Raw genomic sequence first — 18,973 nt, forward strand, 5'->3', positions numbered from 1 at the left:
TAGTTGTTAATTAAATACCCTTCATTTACATGTTTAATGGTAAAATTTATACATTAGTATAAATTTTTCAGAGGTTTTCAGTTTAGGTTTTTTAGAGGTAGATTATGAAGAATTTATACATTAGTAATGGTTCTGCAATTTTTGTTCGGATATTTCAGTTTAGGTTTTTCAGAGGTAGATTATGAAGAATTTATACATTAGTAATGGTTGTTTTTGAACTTGTCCTTGTCATACAGATTCAATTATGTAGGGGTATGGTACTAAAACCCGGTTCTACGACCCTAAATCTATTATGTTTGGTTTATTTTATTACATGGACTAATACAATGTTATTGGGCTGAGGGGGTTTTGTGGAGGTAACCCTAACTGGGCTAGGCCCATTAGGGTATCATGATGGTGGCCATGAGACTCTCTATATAAGGAGGTCTCCACCTCCTTATTGAGGGGATGCTCAATAAGAGCCACCACCACTTTTTGTGTCTGTGAACAAGAAATCCTCAGGATATCTTAGCAGTCACCTCCACACCCCCAAAAACCATTGCAGGTCTCAAGCAGAAGAAGAAGAAGATCAAGACGTGGTTCGTTCATCTCGAAAATCCGTGGAAACATCGTCATGGATCAGGTTAGATTCATTTCGTGCTTCGACGGTATGGTACTAAAACCCGGTTCTACGACCCTAAATCTATTATGTTTGGTTTATTTTATTACATGGACTAATACAATGTTATTGGGCTGAGGGGGTTTTGTGGAGGTAACCCTAACTGGGCTAGGCCCATTAGGGTATCATGATGGTGGCCATGAGACTCTCTATATAAGGAGGTCTCCACCTCCTTATTGAGCGGATGCTCAATAAGAGCCACCACAACTTTTTGTGTCTGTGAACAAGAAATCCTCAGGATATCTTAGCAGTCACCTCCACACCCCCAAAAATCATTGCAGGTCTCAAGCAGAAGAAGAAGATCAAGACGTGGTTCGTTCATCTCGAAAATCCGTGGAAACATCGTCATGGATCAGGTTAGATTCATTTCGTGCTTCGACATTGGCGCCATCCGTGGGACGGCAACGAACTGCCCTTCGATCTTCATCTCGGCTGTCGGATCTCTCTCAGGTAAAACCCAGATCTGGAAGTTTACAGAAAAAGGCTTCAAGGCTTGTTCTATTAAAGCTCAAAAAGATCCATAGATCTAAAAAGAGGCTTCCAGATCTGGGCAAGAAGAAACGGCCTGATTCAAATGATCAGGTCTCTGGATCTGTGATGGTTTTAAATCTGCTCCGGGTTTCAGATCTGTCCAGATCCGATTTACAGATCTAGGTCTAGATTACAGACCTGGATTTTAGGTCTAAAGTTGCAGATCTAACTCTAAAATTGCAGATCCAGAAAGTACCAGACTTCCGCCGCCATGTACGCGCGCCCGCGGATTCTCACTCCACAGCTGTGCATGTGCCGCCGCGGAAACCATCATCTGGGCTTTGCGCAAGAGACCTCCGCCATGCACGCGCACACACGAGTCACCACTCCATCGCCGTGCATGTGCGCATCAGGCCTCGCGCCAAACTTCAAGGTTGGGAATCCTCATAATATCCCATATGGCTACGCGCCAAGGATGGGAATCCTCATAATATCCCATATGGCTACGCGCCAAACTTCAAGGTTGGGAATCCTCATAATATCCCATATGGCTACGCGCCAAACTTCAAGGTTGGGAATCCTTGTAATATCCCATATGGCTACGCGCCAAGGATGGGAATCCTCATAATATCCCATATGGCTACGCGCCAAACTTCAAGGTTGGGAATCCTCATAATATCCCATATGGCTACGCGCCAAACTTAAGGGTTGGGAATCCTCATACCATATGCTCACGCATCACATATGCTCACGCATATTACACATGCTTACGCATCACATGCTCACACATATCACAGTCTACACGCACGCGCATGTAACATCTGCGCGTGGCGCATAACACAAAATCAAAGTCCACGCGCACGCGCATGCAACATCTGCACGTGGCGAGGGACATAAAGTAGCTCGTAAGCCGCCTCACGCGCAAGCTCCACTATTATTACAGCTCATAAGACGCCTCGCGCGCAAGCTGTTACTATTCTTTTAGCTCGTAAGACGCCTCGCGCGCAAGCTCTATTATTATAGCTCATAAGTCGCCTTGCGCGCAAGCTTCATTATTCTTACAGCCCGTAAGTCGCCTTACGCGCAGGCTTTATTATTCTCAAAGCTCATAAGACGCCTCTCGCGCGCAAGCTTTTATTACTCACAGCTCGTAAGCCGCCTCACGCGCCAGCTCAATTATTATTCTCAAAGCTCATAAGACGCCTCTCGCGCGCAAGCTTTTATTACTCACAGCTCGTAAGCCGCCTCACGCGCCAGCTCAATTATTATTCTCAAAGCTCATAAGACGCCTCTCGCGCGCAAGCTTTTATTACTCACAGCTCGTAAGCCGCCTCACGCGCCAGCTTAATTATTATTCTCAAAGCTCATAAGACGCCTCTCGCGCGCAAGCTTTATTACTCACAGCTCGTAAGCCGCCTCACGCGCCAGCTCAATTATTATTCTCAAAGCTCATAAGACGCCTCTCGCGCGCAAGCTTTATTACTCACAGCTCGTAAGCCGCCTCACGCGCCAGCTCAATTATTATTCTCAAAGCTCATAAGACGCCTCTCGCGCGCAAGCTTTTATTACTCACAGCTCGTAAGCCGCCTCACGCGCCAGCTCAATTATTATTCTCAAAGCTCATAAGACGCCTCTCGCGCGCAAGCTTTATTACTCACAGCTCGTAAGCCGCCTCACGCGCCAGCTCAATTATTATTCTCAAAGCTCATAAGACGCCTCTCGCGCGCAAGCTTTATTACTCACAGCTCGTAAGCCGCCTCACGCGCCAGCTCAATTATTATTCTCAAAGCTCATAAGACGCCTCTCGCGCGCAAGCTTTATTACTCACAGCTCGTAAGCCGCCTCACGCGCCAGCTCAATTATTATTCTCAAAGCTCATAAGACGCCTCTCGCGCGCAAGCTTTTATTACTCACAGCTCGTAAGCCGCCTTACGCGCCAGCTCATTTATTTTTCTTAAAGCTCATAAGACGCCTCTCGCGCGCAAGCTTTATTACTCACAGCTCGTAAGCCGCCTCACGCGCCAGCTCAATTATTATTCTCAAAGCTCATAAGACGCCTCTCGCGCGCAAGCTTTATTACTCACAGCTCGTAAGCCGCCTCACGCGCCAGCTCAATTATTATTCTCAAAGCTCATAAGACGCCTCTCGCGCGCAAGCTTTTATTACTCACAGCTCGTAAGCCGCCTCACGCGCCAGCTCAATTATTATTCTCAAAGCTCATAAGACGCCTCTCGCGCGCAAGCTTTATTACTCACAGCTCGTAAGCCGCCTCACGCGGCAGCTCAATTATTATTCTCAAAGCTCATAAGACGCCTCTCGCGCGCAAGCTTTATTACTCACAGCTCGTAAGCCGCCTCACGCGCCAGCTCAATTATTATTCTCAAAGCTCATAAGACGCCTCGCGCGCAAGCTGTTATTATTATTATAGCTCGTAAGTCGCTTCTCGCGCCAGGTTCATTATTATTTTAGCTCGTAAGTCGCTTCTCGCGCCAGCTTCATTATTATTACAGCTCATAAGTCGCCATGCGCGCAAGCTTAGTTATTATTATAGCTTGTAAGTCGCCTCGCGCGCAGGCTTTTATTACAACATGTCACCATCATGAAGAAAACCTCTCAAAACTCAAAGACAATAAAGACTAGGCCTTAGAAAAGGGAAAAAACCGCCTCACACCTTATAAAGTCCAGCGCTCCACCTAGACGCTTGCGCGCCCAGGAGCAACGCTGGACTTGGGGGGCTTGTAGGGGTATGGTACTAAAACCCGGTTCTACGACCCTAAATCTATTATGTTTGGTTTATTTTATTACATGGACTAATACAATGTTATTGGGCTGAGGGGGTTTTGTGGAGGTAACCCTAACTGGGCTAGGCCCATTAGGGTATTATGATGGTGGCCATGAGACTCTCTATATAAGGAGGTCTCCACCTCCTTATTGAGCGGATGCTCAATAAGAGCCACCACCACTTTTTGTGTCTGTGAACAAGAAATCCTTAGGATATCTTAGCAGTCACCTCCACACCCCCAAAAACCATTGCAGGTCTCAAGCAGAAGAAGAAGAAGAAGAAGATCAAGACGTGGTTCGTTCATCTCGAAAATCCGTGGAAACATCGTCATGGATCAGGTTAGATTCATTTCGTGCTTCGATAAATTAAATTGCAGAACTATATAGAAGGATATCATGAGTTGTCTTTCAAACTCAACCCTATTTCTCAACAATTGCAATGTGGGATGCTGATTTCTTCATCAATGTAGACGATTATGCTTGGGTTACTCTCGGTTAGCATATATTATAATAAATTGTTATTTAGTTTAAATGATCATATGTTTGAAAAAAAACTATTTAAGTTGAAAAAACGGTCACATGTTCGAAAGTTACAAAAGTCAAGTTTAAGTATCTTTACTTGGAGATTGTTAGGCTTTTAACTCATTTTTGATTTCTTCAATTTATTTAGTAAGCTTAAAAATGTGCAACCGTATTTTCTGATAAGCTTTAGTTATAACAAATTTGATCTATGCATTTGAAAACCTATTAAACCTTTTTTTTTCTTTTTCCATTTTTCATAATTTGTAATTTATTCTAAACTATAATAATCTTTATATCTATTCATTAAAAATCAAAATATTTAGACTATTTCATATTATTTAACTTGTTTATAATATTTATTTATCCAACCCGTGTTCACACGGGTTTCCAACCTAGTGTAATATAGATAATATAGATTATTAGACAACATCTAGAGACAAACAAAAAATGAGCAAACAACTAAACATGTGTCATCTAATTCATTAAAGAGTTTTAACTTAGGTATATCCAAACACAAGGTCCGCCTCAGAAGGTTCTTCCGTCCACCGTCATCCATACGTCAGCATTCCCCAAACACGACTCAAACAAGACCCTTTTCATCTCCGTTGGACAACACATCGCCAAAACGTACTGATTCTTTTCTTAACCTCTAACCCCATATTATAATATTTCACTGTCTGTTATTTAAATGCTTTGATTTTCAGTTTCAGCCACATTTGAATTTGAATTTGAATTTGATCTACCATTCCTAGCGTATCAAATGGAAATGATGTCCGGAGTTCCGTCAATGCTGTTAACTCTGGTCAACGGTGAAGAGTTGACCGTACACATCCCCGGAATGGAGAAGACGGAGATTGATGACGGTCCGTGCGTGATGTTACAGATGCCGGGTTTACGAGCACCAAAAGGCGAATATCAGGCGGTTGCTCATAAGACGGTTGTTGAAGATGATAATCTGCTCATGTACTTTAAAACGAGTAAAGAAACCTACCTTGCGGGTGTCAAATTACCCGAGAATGACGTCCCGGTTGGTAGAATGAATGGGTTGATTTCCAAGGGAATGTTGAAGTTAACCTTTCCATATCTGAAAAACACTGATTTTGTTCACACACCCGTTAAAATCGCTCGCCCTACGCCTTATTGTGGTAATTACTGTCCCAATACAGTATCTTAGTTTGAACCGGCAAACGGGTCAGTTTGGGGTCTTGTTAGAACGGGTTTGGATCAGAACGGATTTTGGGTAACAACGGGTTGGTTTAAGAAACTGTTTTTCTGAAATTACTGTACATTTTAGCTCTGCTTATGGTTTTCTGCACTGCTTATGCGTGCGCAAGCGTAAATTACATGCAGAGGGGTGCAAACGAGCCGATGGTCGATCTTGGCTCGTTTCAAACTTTTTTTCCAAACCTCGAGCTCGGCTTGTGAGTCCTTTTTCAAGCTCGGGCTTGTTCATTAATTGTTATGTACTAATTATTAATCTATATACATTTACAGTTATATTTGTAGTTTTGAGAAATAATTTAAACGGACATAGGCTCGAGCTCATGTGCAGTACCTTAAATAAGCCAAGCCTCGGCTCGAGCTTGATTGTGAAGTGTGAAGTTAATACGTAAAAGTCCAAAGGAGTTAAAATTTAAAAATAAGCACGTGAAGGTTCAACGAGCCTGAGCGAACTTCAATTCTTCACATACAATGCTCAAGCTCAGCTCGTTTCGAGCTTTTAATCGATCGGTCTCGAGTGGTTTGTGAGCTGCTCGGCTCATTTGCACTCCTATTAAGTATCTTATGATCTGTTAAAATTGAAATTTTGTAGTTATATACTTATATTGTGAATTGCTACTTTCAGAAGCGTTTGATCGATCGGTTTTAGGAAGGAGACTGTGTGAAATAATAGCCTACTCGGGTGTGAAGAGTAAGTCGTTCACTGCGTATAAGAAGGTTAAGCATATACATAAAAGGGAATCTGCCGGCGGTGGAGAAAAGTGTGGTAAATAAGGAAGGTTTATGTGTATCGTTGAACATGCCTGGGTTCGAGTTAGAGGATGTGGAGTTGTGTTTTGAATATGATACTTTGATCATTGAAGGAAAACGAGAAAATGAGCACTATATCGCGGGGATACGTGTGCTAGAGGGTTTTAAGAGGGAGAATGATATGATCAAGAGAGAGATGCAAGATGGACTGTTTAAGGCAACCTTCCTCATGTTGATGTTAACAGGCGCGCATTCAAGGCTTATCGATAGATAACTTTTGCTTATGGTTGCTAACTATATATATATATATATGCTAATGTTAGTTTTAAATCTAGAAACAATGAATCAGTTATGACTTAACTAGCTTGTAAGAAGTTACATCCAAGTGACCTTAATTCATCTTGTGAGTTGTGAGGCTTATTAGGGTCCTGGTCTTTTGTGTACCAAGTTTTGTGTACTAACTAATGGATGTATATATATATAAGAAGTGGGTTACTATTTTGATCACTATTGTAACATTTCTCATCCTTTAGTTAATTGGGCTGATTTGACTTTTTGAGGTCAACTTACCAACTCCTTTCTCTCTATCTTATCCATCCAACAACTCTCCACTTACCATTTTTAGCAAACAACTCAAACCCTAACAAGGTTGAGATCTAGCCCGGTTGTAGGTGAATCCGCTAGCCTACGACTAAGATTGATCAAAAATCAAGTTGTTAGATCCGTTAAAGGAACGTACAATTGGTATCAGAGCTTTTGGCTCTACTAGTTATGGTTTTTGGGTCGCAACATTGGATTTTGGTCTTGTTTTTGTGTTTGATGGGTGTGTTTAAGTGTACTTCAGGTTATTTAAGGTGTTTGAAGCTTCTTTACCGCAAAAAGGGTTGTTTGTGTGAAGATTAGTGTTAAACGGCGTCGTGCGAGATTTTGTTTTTCAGGTACTCAATCGCAATCGCATTTGGAGGACAATCGCAATCGCCATTGAAACACAAATCGTAGTTGCATTTGTGTGACAATCCCAATCGCATTTGTATTCCAAATAGCAATCGTATTTGGTTCCAAATCACGACCGTGAATTAAACAAATCGTGAAATAAAATAAATCGCACGGTCATTCGATTGCCTGACCAAACTCAAACCAATTACTCTAAAACACCACGTTGTACGGGTTTATCAGTCACATAGTGAATTAAAACAAATCGTTTCAACCAAGAATAGTATGCCCTTTTTGGGTCCCAAGGAAAATCAAAACCAACTGTTTGTCTCCATAGATAGGAATACACTGGTTTTGACGAACTATTCAAAAATTTTCTACTTCTTCCAAATGTTACAATCCTATGCCTTTTTTTTTTCTTTTTTCAAAAAACTAATACTCAAGAAGATCTGTGATCACAACCTTCAATTTTAAATTGAACCTTGGCTGTTCTCATCACTATTCCTCTAGTTTCCCACAATTAGCTAATCGAAACTGATTCAACATCGAAGGTACTGTTTTGAAATTGATAATGAACGACTACTTTTCAATTCCCTCATGTTCGAACATCCCTTTCAATCGTTTCTGATGGACAAATGATTTCATTTTCAAATAACCGATCACTGATGCCGAATTTGGACACCAGTCCTATCTTGAAATACTTGATTAACAATATGATTACAAATCTTGTCATTACATTCATCTGTTTGACATCGTTTCCATATATATACAAACCAAACCAGTGCCTTCCCAAGTAATACAACGTTTGGAAATAATACACGATCGTTAATTACAAATAGACTCTTCCTAATTACAAGATACTATTTTAACCGTAAACATACTTTACACTCATGGCACTTATACCGCTATACTATTGCTCCCAGCTGTATAACTGACCAGAAGATTGACCTCCAAAAAGTGACACCTGAAAGCAGTTACAATGAAAGTAAATTCACTTACTAAATTTCTAGAGATAAATACTACTCGACACATACCTTATACATAGATAATCAATAAAACAGATTATGTATTCTTCTTAGTTACTGCCTCCCTTGTCAAGCAGCTTGTGTATTCTTTAAATTCCAAAAAACATTTTACCAATAGCCTTTTTCTTGTCTGAAATGGCTTCATCATGTGCCTTAGGTATCAACTCTTTCATTATCTTTGCTAATGTCATTATATCTGTTATAACATCAGAGTTGAATATCAGTAGCTATTGTGACAGACAATCTGTTGTTCAATCCCAAATCAGTTCCTGGCTTGGGCTAGTATCGCGATTGACATGGCCCACGAAGCCCCAAAAGCTGTAATGAAGGCTTGTGTTCGTAGCACACTCTGTGCCATGTTTTATGGGTACCATATATATATATGAGACTCATCTACAGAAAGCAAGCTGCCAGGTCAAGTGGAACTAGCAAGCCAGAGCTCTCAGGCTCACACTCACGTAGCGTGCTCCCTTGTGGTTGTGGAGCATGCATCCAAAAGAGAAACCTGAAAGCTGTCACAATGAAAGTATATTCAGTTACTAAATTTCTTGAGGTATAGCATTTAGTAATTGCCAATAAAGAATATTTATTGCCCCTATCTCTGGGTCATATTATTTACTCAAAAGAAGGTCCAAAGAGTAATGTTTTTGTTTCTCAATCAGAGGGTATAAATACATGTATGACTAGGGAGTTATTATTACTTCCTAGAAGTTACAAATGTCAAATATTTATGAGCTCCTCCAACTTTTAAGTACCAAGATAAAGATATCTTGATTTTACAAAGTTCAATTTTTGAATTCCATCTTATACGATGAAAAGAAATGTTTGATATTCAAAAAGTTCAGAAAGAATACGAATATTTTGGTTTTACCTCATAGACACATGTACCTACTATGACCAAACAACATGCTATGATCACGTATGTTGTGAGCAAGCCTTCAACACAAAAATCAATCATTCAGTGCATGAATTAAAATTTTCAACGCTACTTGGAAATATGCATAAATAAAGATCAGAGCGATAACTAAAGAACAAAGATGAAAACAATGTACACACTCTGAATCCGATATCTTATCGTCCGCTCGAGCTTGAAAAACTACTCACGATCCAAGCTCAAGCTTTAATTAAAAATGAAGCTTGAAACGAGCCCAACACTCTGTTCACCACTCATTCGTTCAAGCAATTACTTTCTTTTTCCCTTTTATGGAAGGAGGCCGATACAACGTGCTATTTAACCATTGTAATGTTTGGGAAGATTTTCAAAGAAATGCAAGCTTCAAATCATGTTGAAACTTTACAATATTCATCAAAAGAAGCAAAGAAATAGGGTAAATTAAAAAGAAAGCAAATTTGGGCTGTATTTTCGGTTTGATGAGAAGAAAGCCAAATATCATGTCTGAATCTAGAAAAACTCATCTCAAAGGCATAATGAAATCGTTTCTGAAATGGGATCTCAAATTGGGATCTAAATCAGAGGCCTCTTCCCATCAACCCTGGTGGTACAGTTTCAAAATCTTGATGAAAGACCTCACTCCCACCCGTTACCGCTTCTGCCTTCTTGTAAACGTATCAGATTATAGAAAAATCTAGTAAAAGCCAGATATATGTTTCTCGGACACCTCAGGAGTTTCACTCACGATCTGCTTCGAGAATGGACCCCATTTGCGGCCAACGCCATCTACAATAGAACGAAATTTAAATCTTAACCAAGTCCTATTTTTGAATCAACACCATCTGCAATAGAATGATATCTTGATTTTACCTTATAGAGCCAGCTATGAACAATCAACATGTTATGATCAACGCATAGCCATCAACTCACAAATAAATCGTTCAAAAACATGAATTAAACTTATTTAGAAATATGCATACGAAACGTTTAGATTGATAATTAAAGAACAAACACCGAACACATACACTGAAGCAGATCTCAGCGAACAAAGAAGTGAGTGCATTAGAGCACCGATCATGACAGTCAAATGATTTTCCAAATGAACACATACACTGATCTCAGCATCCATAATTTATATATGCAGGGTAAACACTAACCCAACGGAATTTTATGTTTGAAACTAATACAAAATTAGAAGTGGGACTATAATTTGTTTGGGCTTTTGTCGAGTCAACAGGAGTGTCTATAAAATGAATAATACTGTTTATCATTTAAAAAAAATAATAAAACACTATCAATTTTGCTATTATAGATAATTTAATTTATTTCCAACAATTATAGAAAATCTAGTAAAAGCCAGATATTTAGATATATAACAAGCACTCGTAAACGAAAAATCTATGACACGCCAACACTGACCCCAAAAGAAACTCACGGTGTATAATGTGGGATCAACTGATCATACTAAATATGTGAAGCAATCAAGTAGAAAATTTGAACGTGGTGCAAAAATTTTAGGAAGTAAAAGAACATAATAAATGCGCATTAACTTTTAAACAGGCTATGGAGCCGAATCATGAGTGTGCGAATAGTGAAGGAGCCATCCCACAAAGAATAGTAAAACTCATTTAGTTGTGTGAGATTGCTGACCTAAAACAAATCGTTGTCCACCTTAAATGGCAATGAGGTATTATCAAACTTGATGCATAATACGAGTCTTCGAGAACCTGCCAGGAAGCGCTACCAGGTCTTTGGTTCGTCAAAAAGAACTGCCAACCGGGTAATGCATGTTAAGCATCCTAATTAAGAGCATGAGATCCTTTTAACGGTTATATTAACGATCAATATAGTTGTTAATTTATAAAAATATCATAATAAACTCTATAAATACCAACACGTTTCAAATTATTTCACCAATTTGAAACATTTTTGCCTACCAATATTTAAATATTACCAATCACAAGATTACACTATAGGTCCGGATCTAGATCTATATCCTCTTGAAATGTAAAACAGAAAAACAAACAAAAGATAGAAAATGTATAGTCAAATGAACGTTTACATTAATAACTGGTTGACTGGAATTACCGAAAGAGTATACATCTACCATTTAATCCCCATCGCACCAAAGGTGAGCTCCCGTTTTATAGGTGATTTCACTGAGAACACAGACTTAAACCGATCTCCTGTCAATTTGCTAAAAGCTTCTGATAAAATTTTAAGGGCTCCTATACCAATAACATTACTTTCCTCATGTGTAGCGGTATTATCCAGCCCTAGGACTCATACCAGGGGGTTGACCATCGACTATTTTCTTTCGGGAGAGTGTAGTGGTATTATCCAGCCCTAGGACTCCATGCCAGTCGGGTTGACCATCGACTACCAAGCAATGTAAACAGATCTTGTGCTTGTTGGGCAAGTATCTTTGCCTCAACATAGTCTTCATTTTCAAATTTGATCTCTGCTGTTTCCTTCAACTGAAATTGAATATGTAAAAGTCATTAGAAATCACATACTACATAAATGAAAGAATAAAAATTGGGGAGGTACCCAAACGGAAATAATATCTCTGGCGAGGTACCCAAACGCTTTCCGTTTTCCGTCACCATCGATTTCGATCAAAAAAGATTTAAACACCAAGAAAGCAAACCTGTCTTCATCTTCACTCCATCGGTGTCTAATGGAAGCCTTTCCAGCATTCTTCCTCTTCCTCTCACTTGCTGTTTCGTCATTTCCCAGCACTGGTGGCGGCTGAGTGATCTGCGTTTGATGCAAATCATTTGGCATGAAAGGACTTGAAGCATATAAACCAATCTGATCATTGAAACAATTATATGTTGTAGCATTTTGATATGCATTGAATGGATGATATAATTCAGTAGGATTTGCGAGAAACGGATTTGGTGTGGGGGTGGATGGTGGTGGTGATGAACGGTGGGTGGTGGTGGTGGTGAACGGCGGTGGTGGTAGAAGGCGATCGGTGGGTGGTGGCGGTGGTAGAATCTCGTCAGACGAGATTTCAAAGTCTCTTTTTCCTAAAATTTGAAAATATGAACGGAAAAGGTAGGAAACATAAAAAAAAGTCTCTCAAGACGGTTTTTTGAGAAAAAAAGTTTAGTAAAAATATAAACTTTTACTCCAAAATTTCAAAATAAAAATAATTTGAACTATTCCGTCATTATTATCCCAAATCTGGTCTCCTCCCTAACTTTCTTTAGAAATTTGGTCGCCCCTGCATTATTATTTTTTCTCAATGCCTGGAAAGTCCAAATTCTAAAAAATTTTCAGTAAAAAAGGACTATTTTAAGGACTCTCTCTAAAAGGGGCTATTTTAGGAATTTTCCCATAAAAAATGTATACTTTCGTATAGATATACAGTGATACAGAACCAAAGTCTTAGAATTTATCGTTTTATGTAGTGTTACAAAAAGAACAATATAACATAAAATATCACAAACAATGTAACCTTAATTGGTTGAATAAGGCATGTGCAAAAGCAAAAACCGAATTAAGCCAGTAAATTACACAAACATGAAATGACCGTTCCCTTAAATTTAGCCAAAGAAACGATTAAACACAAACAACTAAACGACGAGTTATAGAAAATTATCAACCACAAAAAAATTCAGATTTATTTCCCTCTTGCCTACTAAAAAGTGATAAATGTTTATGAGAGAACTGATAAAAAAGAAAAAAAAATGAAAACCTTCAGATCAACACTCGATCTATTAGTAAACAAGAATACGGATGGATATTTCGATTTTACCTGATGAAAAGTTTGCTTCTTCTATGAACAATCAACATGTTATGATCAACATATGCTGTGCGCAGCCATCAACAAACAAAGACAATCGTCAGAAAAAAATATGCATAAAAATAGATGAGACCAACAACTAAAGAACAGAGACAAAAAGTGCTTACAACACTGAATCCGATGTTTCTCCCTTCTGGAAAAGTGACAGAACTAAAGAACCGATCATGGTAGACGGCGGCCGTCATAATCCTCCAAATGAACCTAGCCAAACATTCCTATATATACATGTTGGCAATGAACGTATGCTAAACCCTAACCCTATGGAATTTAATGTGTGAAATTAAAATAATACAAAATTTAAAATTGAACTATTACAATTGGGCTTTTGTCCAGTCAACTGTCCAAATTAAATTATATTGATCAAATAAAACACATCAACCTTCAAAAAAATTAAATAAATAAAACATATCAATTTTGCAATTACATATCATTTACTTATTTTTAACATAATAAGAAAAAAATAATAAACTTGTCCGCATTGCGTTGTTGCATTGTTTGTGTAATTTGTAAAACAATATCTAGTAAAAGTTGGATACGTGTACATACTCAGATCTAAGATAAAATCTATGATAACTGCAGCATTGACCCCAAATAACACTCATATTGTATATGTTCCCATCGCGGGGTCAACTTGTCACACTTATAAATTTGCATGACGCAGTCGATAAATGAAATTCCATAGATTCCTTTTAGGTAGTGAGTTGCTATGCGATCAAAGAGAAAATTTAGATGTAGGGAAAATTTTAAAGAAATGCACCAATTTAAATGGCTTGATATGCCATCATCCTTAACCATATATCGGGAAATTTCTCAAAAATTTGAAAAAGTGATAGGATATAGCAAAGTGATAGGATGTAGTGAAGGGGTAATTCGGTTGGGTCAAAGTTCACTGGCTTTAGACAATACATCAGTTGACTTCATTAGTCGAAAGATGATAATACTGCAGAATAGGTATAAGGAATGGTCTGTTGATGCTGCTGACTAAATCTGTCTGGGTTGTAAAAACCAAGATAGAACAGGTTACTGCTGCAAAGGGCAAAATCAGAAACTTTCTACTGAATTTTGTGGAGAATGTGATCCAAATGTCAAACTGTTTATTCTTAGAAGCTTGGTGCTAGTCTAGTTCTTATCTTTAAATGATCACGATTAGGGAACAATCTAGTTTGTGATCTGCTGATGCTGCTATGGATCAATGCCAAAATATTACAGGGTAGCGGTTCGGGTTGACAACAGGGGCATTTTGTGAATATTTGATTGCGGCAGATTCCGTTTCGTGCAAAGGGTATTTCGGTCACTATTGGGAATTTCCCGTATATATATCAGATTTTTATTGGGAATTCAGATCAAACCTGATAAGATTATAGCAAGATAACAGTTTATTATTTTTGCGGGTCATGTTTTGGGTCAAATTCAAGATCAGATAAAGGGGCACTTAAGGAATTTTTGGAGAATGGTGATCTGTTTGACCAGGGAAAGTCAAATTTGGTCAAGTCTTCACCATTGTTTGATCGAGTTCAAAGCCCGTTGTTACTATATTATTTGATCGATAAGCTTATTTTTTAAGGCGATAATTTTTAAGCGAATTAAATTCAATGAAGAATCATATTGCTTAAGTGTCCGAAATCAACACAGTACCTAATCGATCGCACTCTCCGCTTCTTGAGCAGCACCTCCTTCTCTTCCCCTTAATTGATCGTTTATAACACAGATAATTCCCTTTTCGATTATGGACCTGGCTCTGATACTACTGTTGGTTTGAGAATGACAAGAAAAAAGGATTGATAAACGAACTTGATTAACAATATGATTACAAAGATTGTCGCTTACATCCATATGTTTGGCATCGTTTCCCTATATGTATAAACCAAAACGCTACCTTCCCAAGCAATATGACATTTGGAAGTAATACATTGATCCTTAATTGCAAATAGACCCTTCCTAATTACAATATATATACTATTTTAACCCTAAATTTACTTTACACTAATGACACTTATACCCCTATACTAATAAAAATAATATTAAAGTTTAGTTTAGCATCAACACTATAACTGTATAACTGACCAGAAGACTGACCTCCAAAAAGAGAAACCTGAAAGCCGTCACAATGAAAGTATATACAGTTTCTAAATTTCTTAGTGATTGCCAAAAAAGAATATTTATTGCCCTTATCGCTGGCTCATATTATTTAATGTATGCTGTGAGAAAGCCTTCAATATTAGGCCCTATTTTGTAACATAGTCTTTTGTATTATCAAGCTCTGTTCACGATGTATTTTGTATGCTTTTGTTTTGTTTATGTATGTTTGGGCCCGTGGTCATGTATGTTGAGCCCATTCGGCCGGTGATAATAGAATGCTAGCATGGCACATGCACATACAACAACTTTCTCAACAACTGTTTATGATGAATCTATAGTGATTGTGAAACTGTTTATGATGAATCTATTATTGAAAATTGTGTTAATGCAAAAGAGTCGGTTGATGTGATTATCAAGTTATAAGGCTGAGGATAATTCAAGTACAAATAATAATGGTTTTGAAAAAGAAAAAGCAAGACCTATGTGTAAATATGTTCCATTAAGTAAAAGATCGTTTTCTCAAACAACCAATCATTTAAGAAATCCTTAGTCATCGAACTTTTCTGATAACAACTACTATGGACATCATCAACAAAATTTTGTTGATTCATATTACTCAAACACTTTTTGATGATCATGGTCATAGATAAATGGGTTCCATAGTCATGTTCCTTTCCAATGATCACCTTTCTCACCGTATCAACCATATTATAGTTCTGATGATTATTCTATTGTCTGTAAAAGAAAATGTTGTTATGTGTGTGGTAACCCATCTCACCTTGCAAGACATTGTAAGAACTGGCATAGACAGCAAAGGGATTTGAAAACACAGTTTAATCAATACCGGTCCAAGGCTGTTAGCAGACCAATCAAACTACAAATGAAGCCAGTGAAATGGATAATTACAATGGGTTTCAAAGACAAAAATTCATTATTCCAAATAAAAGCAAACTACAAAGACATACACAATCCAATCCTAATATCAATATACAATACTGACCTTACAGTTTAAAAAAAATATTAATTATAAACCTATAAAAACCAAGAACACATTTCAATTTTGTAACACCAGCTATAAACATTATTTCTCATCAGCAGATTACTGTAGATCCAGATCTAGATCAACGTGGCTCTTGAAATGTAAAACTAAATAAACAAACAAAAGATAGAAGATGTATAATCAAACGAATGTTTACATTTAGAACAAAATGTCTTCAATTACCGAAGGAGTATATATCTATTGTTTAATCCTCATCCCCATGTTGGGTGGGTGATTTCACTAAAAACACACATACATATATACAACGAACATCCTATTCTTCTTCTGGCATGTTTCATCTTGTCGGAATTCCAGTGGCGGTTGTTTTGGGATTCTTATGGTTTAGACCAGATTGATTTTGAAGGGTCTGATTTTCAAGTAATTATTTTTTATGTTCTTAAGAGCATTTCTATGTTTTAAGTTTTGATCATATTGTTGGTTGGGTATTCTTATTGTTCTGCATCCAGACCTTGAGAACTTTCTTTTAGATGCCAATCTCTGCGCAGAACTGTTGAACACCGCCTCGTCTTCATCCTTAATGCGCCACCCTAACCCCTGTGCGAAAGCCAACATCCGACCATTCTGAGTCTCAGAGAATTTTGGGCGAACTCCCACTGTCTCATCACGGTGCAACCACCAGTTCTCTTTGGTGATAGTTTCGGTGACAACCGCAGGCCGTGCAAACAAGTGCCTCCCAGGCTCCCTCGCCTCCTGCTGACCAAAACTCTAGGCATCCGTTAACAACTTTAGGTTAACCGCGACTGCTTGGTTCTTTTTGCACTTGATCTTATGACTGGTATTGCAGCAAAGTTGAAGGAGCGTTTGCCAGAGGGAGGAAACATAACCGCATATATCCATGCAAAATAGTTATGGCTACATGGCTTCCTCTAAGGTTTCCCCATTTGTCCTACACATAGAATGATAGTAAAATTAAACCATACAAATATACTGCATCCAGTTTTGAGGCATAAATATACTTTCAATTGGGTAATATTATTAAATCTTGAAACCTCTACAGACAAAGTCATTTTTAAGAAATAACTCAAACATTAACCGGGAATATTTGTATGTATCAGTATGTAGATTCAGATTTATGTTCTCATTATCATGAAATCAACAAAGGTTTCAGAAAAGGAATAATCACAAATTGGAACTCTTGCATACTAAGTAATAATACATACGGTAAAAAATACGTAGAAACAACCCAAAAAGTAAGTATACGAAAACGTGGAGAAAAAAACCTCAGATCGACATTCTATGTATTATTAGTAAGTGAGGAACCAAATAATGGATCAATAAGAATCAGTTTCCATTTTGTTAAATTTTCAAAAATTGATCAGAATTTTATAAACAAGAATGCAGATATATTGATTTTACCTGATGAGGGCCTTGTATGAACAATCAACATGTCATGATATATTGTAAGCAACCTTCAACAAACAAATTAAAAACAATCGTCAGTGATGTGGTTAGTAATTAATATAAAGATGAGATCAAAATAAGAAAACTGCTTACAACACTGAATCAGAGGTTTCTCCCTTCTGGAGAAGTGACTGAATTAAAGAACCCATCAAGCCACACGGCGGCCGTCATATGATTTTCCAAATGAACCTAAACATTCCTATATATACGCTTGACAGCATACGTATGGTAAACCCTAACCTTAAGGAATTTTAATTTGTAAAAATAAAATAATACAAAATTTGAAATTGGGCTATTTTATTTTGGGCTGTCTGCAAAATAACAACACTGATTGTCAGGTTTTGAAAAAATAAATTAAAGCACATCACTCTTGCAATTATAGATATTTTTTTATTTCTATTGATATTGTCCACATTGCGTTTGTATGTGTAATAATACAGAAAAGTCTAGTAAATTGGATATATTTAGGTATGCATAATACGTACTCGTATTTAAGAAAAAATCTATGATAACGGAAACACCAACCCTAAATGAAACTCATACTGTATATATTCCCACCGTGGGATCAACTTATCATACTAGATTTACATGATGTAATGCTGAGATTATTAAATAAATGAAATTCCGTCTTTTCTTTCTGTAGTTAGTTGTAATGTTTTTAAGGAGAAAATTTAAGCGCCGTATAGTAATTTAATAAAGTACAAATAAACAAGATAAGAGTAATGCATATAGGGTTGCCAACGAAGAAGATATCTCGGATATAGAAGAACAATTTAATGAAGTACAAAATAATAAAAAACAAGGCACAATAAATATTTTGGATTTTTACAAACATTTGAGATACAAATATTGTATCATTCGTTAAGCCGAAAAAGACTTATAAAACACTTATTTGAGATATTGTAAGCAACTTGTGAACATATTTTGGATTTTTACAACCAAATGGTATGCTTTTCATAATTTGCAAAAATTTGGCCGAAAAACATTCGTTTTTGCGTTGTTTGTCGCACCCGAACTATTTTTCTTACCAAAAACCAAACTTGAACTAAAATTAGACTTGAGATTTCACGTACGGGCATGCAAAACGAGAAAAATAGCCAAAAGAGGGGCCCAAAGGGACCCCCTTAATTACTTAATTACTGGCGGCCGCAATATCCCCCCTCCTCATTTTTTATTCCTTCACTTATAAGCTAGTTATAATACCAATACAAGATATTATGAATAACTTCACCTCTGCCCCATCTTGTCCTTCAAACTTTCAGCCAAAAACCCTAAGGTAAATTATGATTTTAAGTAGTTTTCATCAAGTTATTAAGGAAAAATTGAAGTTTGATTAAGAAACAATTCAATCTGGTCATGAAAAACT

The sequence above is a fragment of the Bidens hawaiensis genome, unplaced genomic scaffold (assembly GCF_021521415.1).
Source record: "Bidens hawaiensis isolate Kalapana, Puna unplaced genomic scaffold, B.hawaiensis_p1.1 tig00018415_1, whole genome shotgun sequence".
Lineage (NCBI taxonomy): Eukaryota > Viridiplantae > Streptophyta > Magnoliopsida > Asterales > Asteraceae > Bidens > Bidens hawaiensis.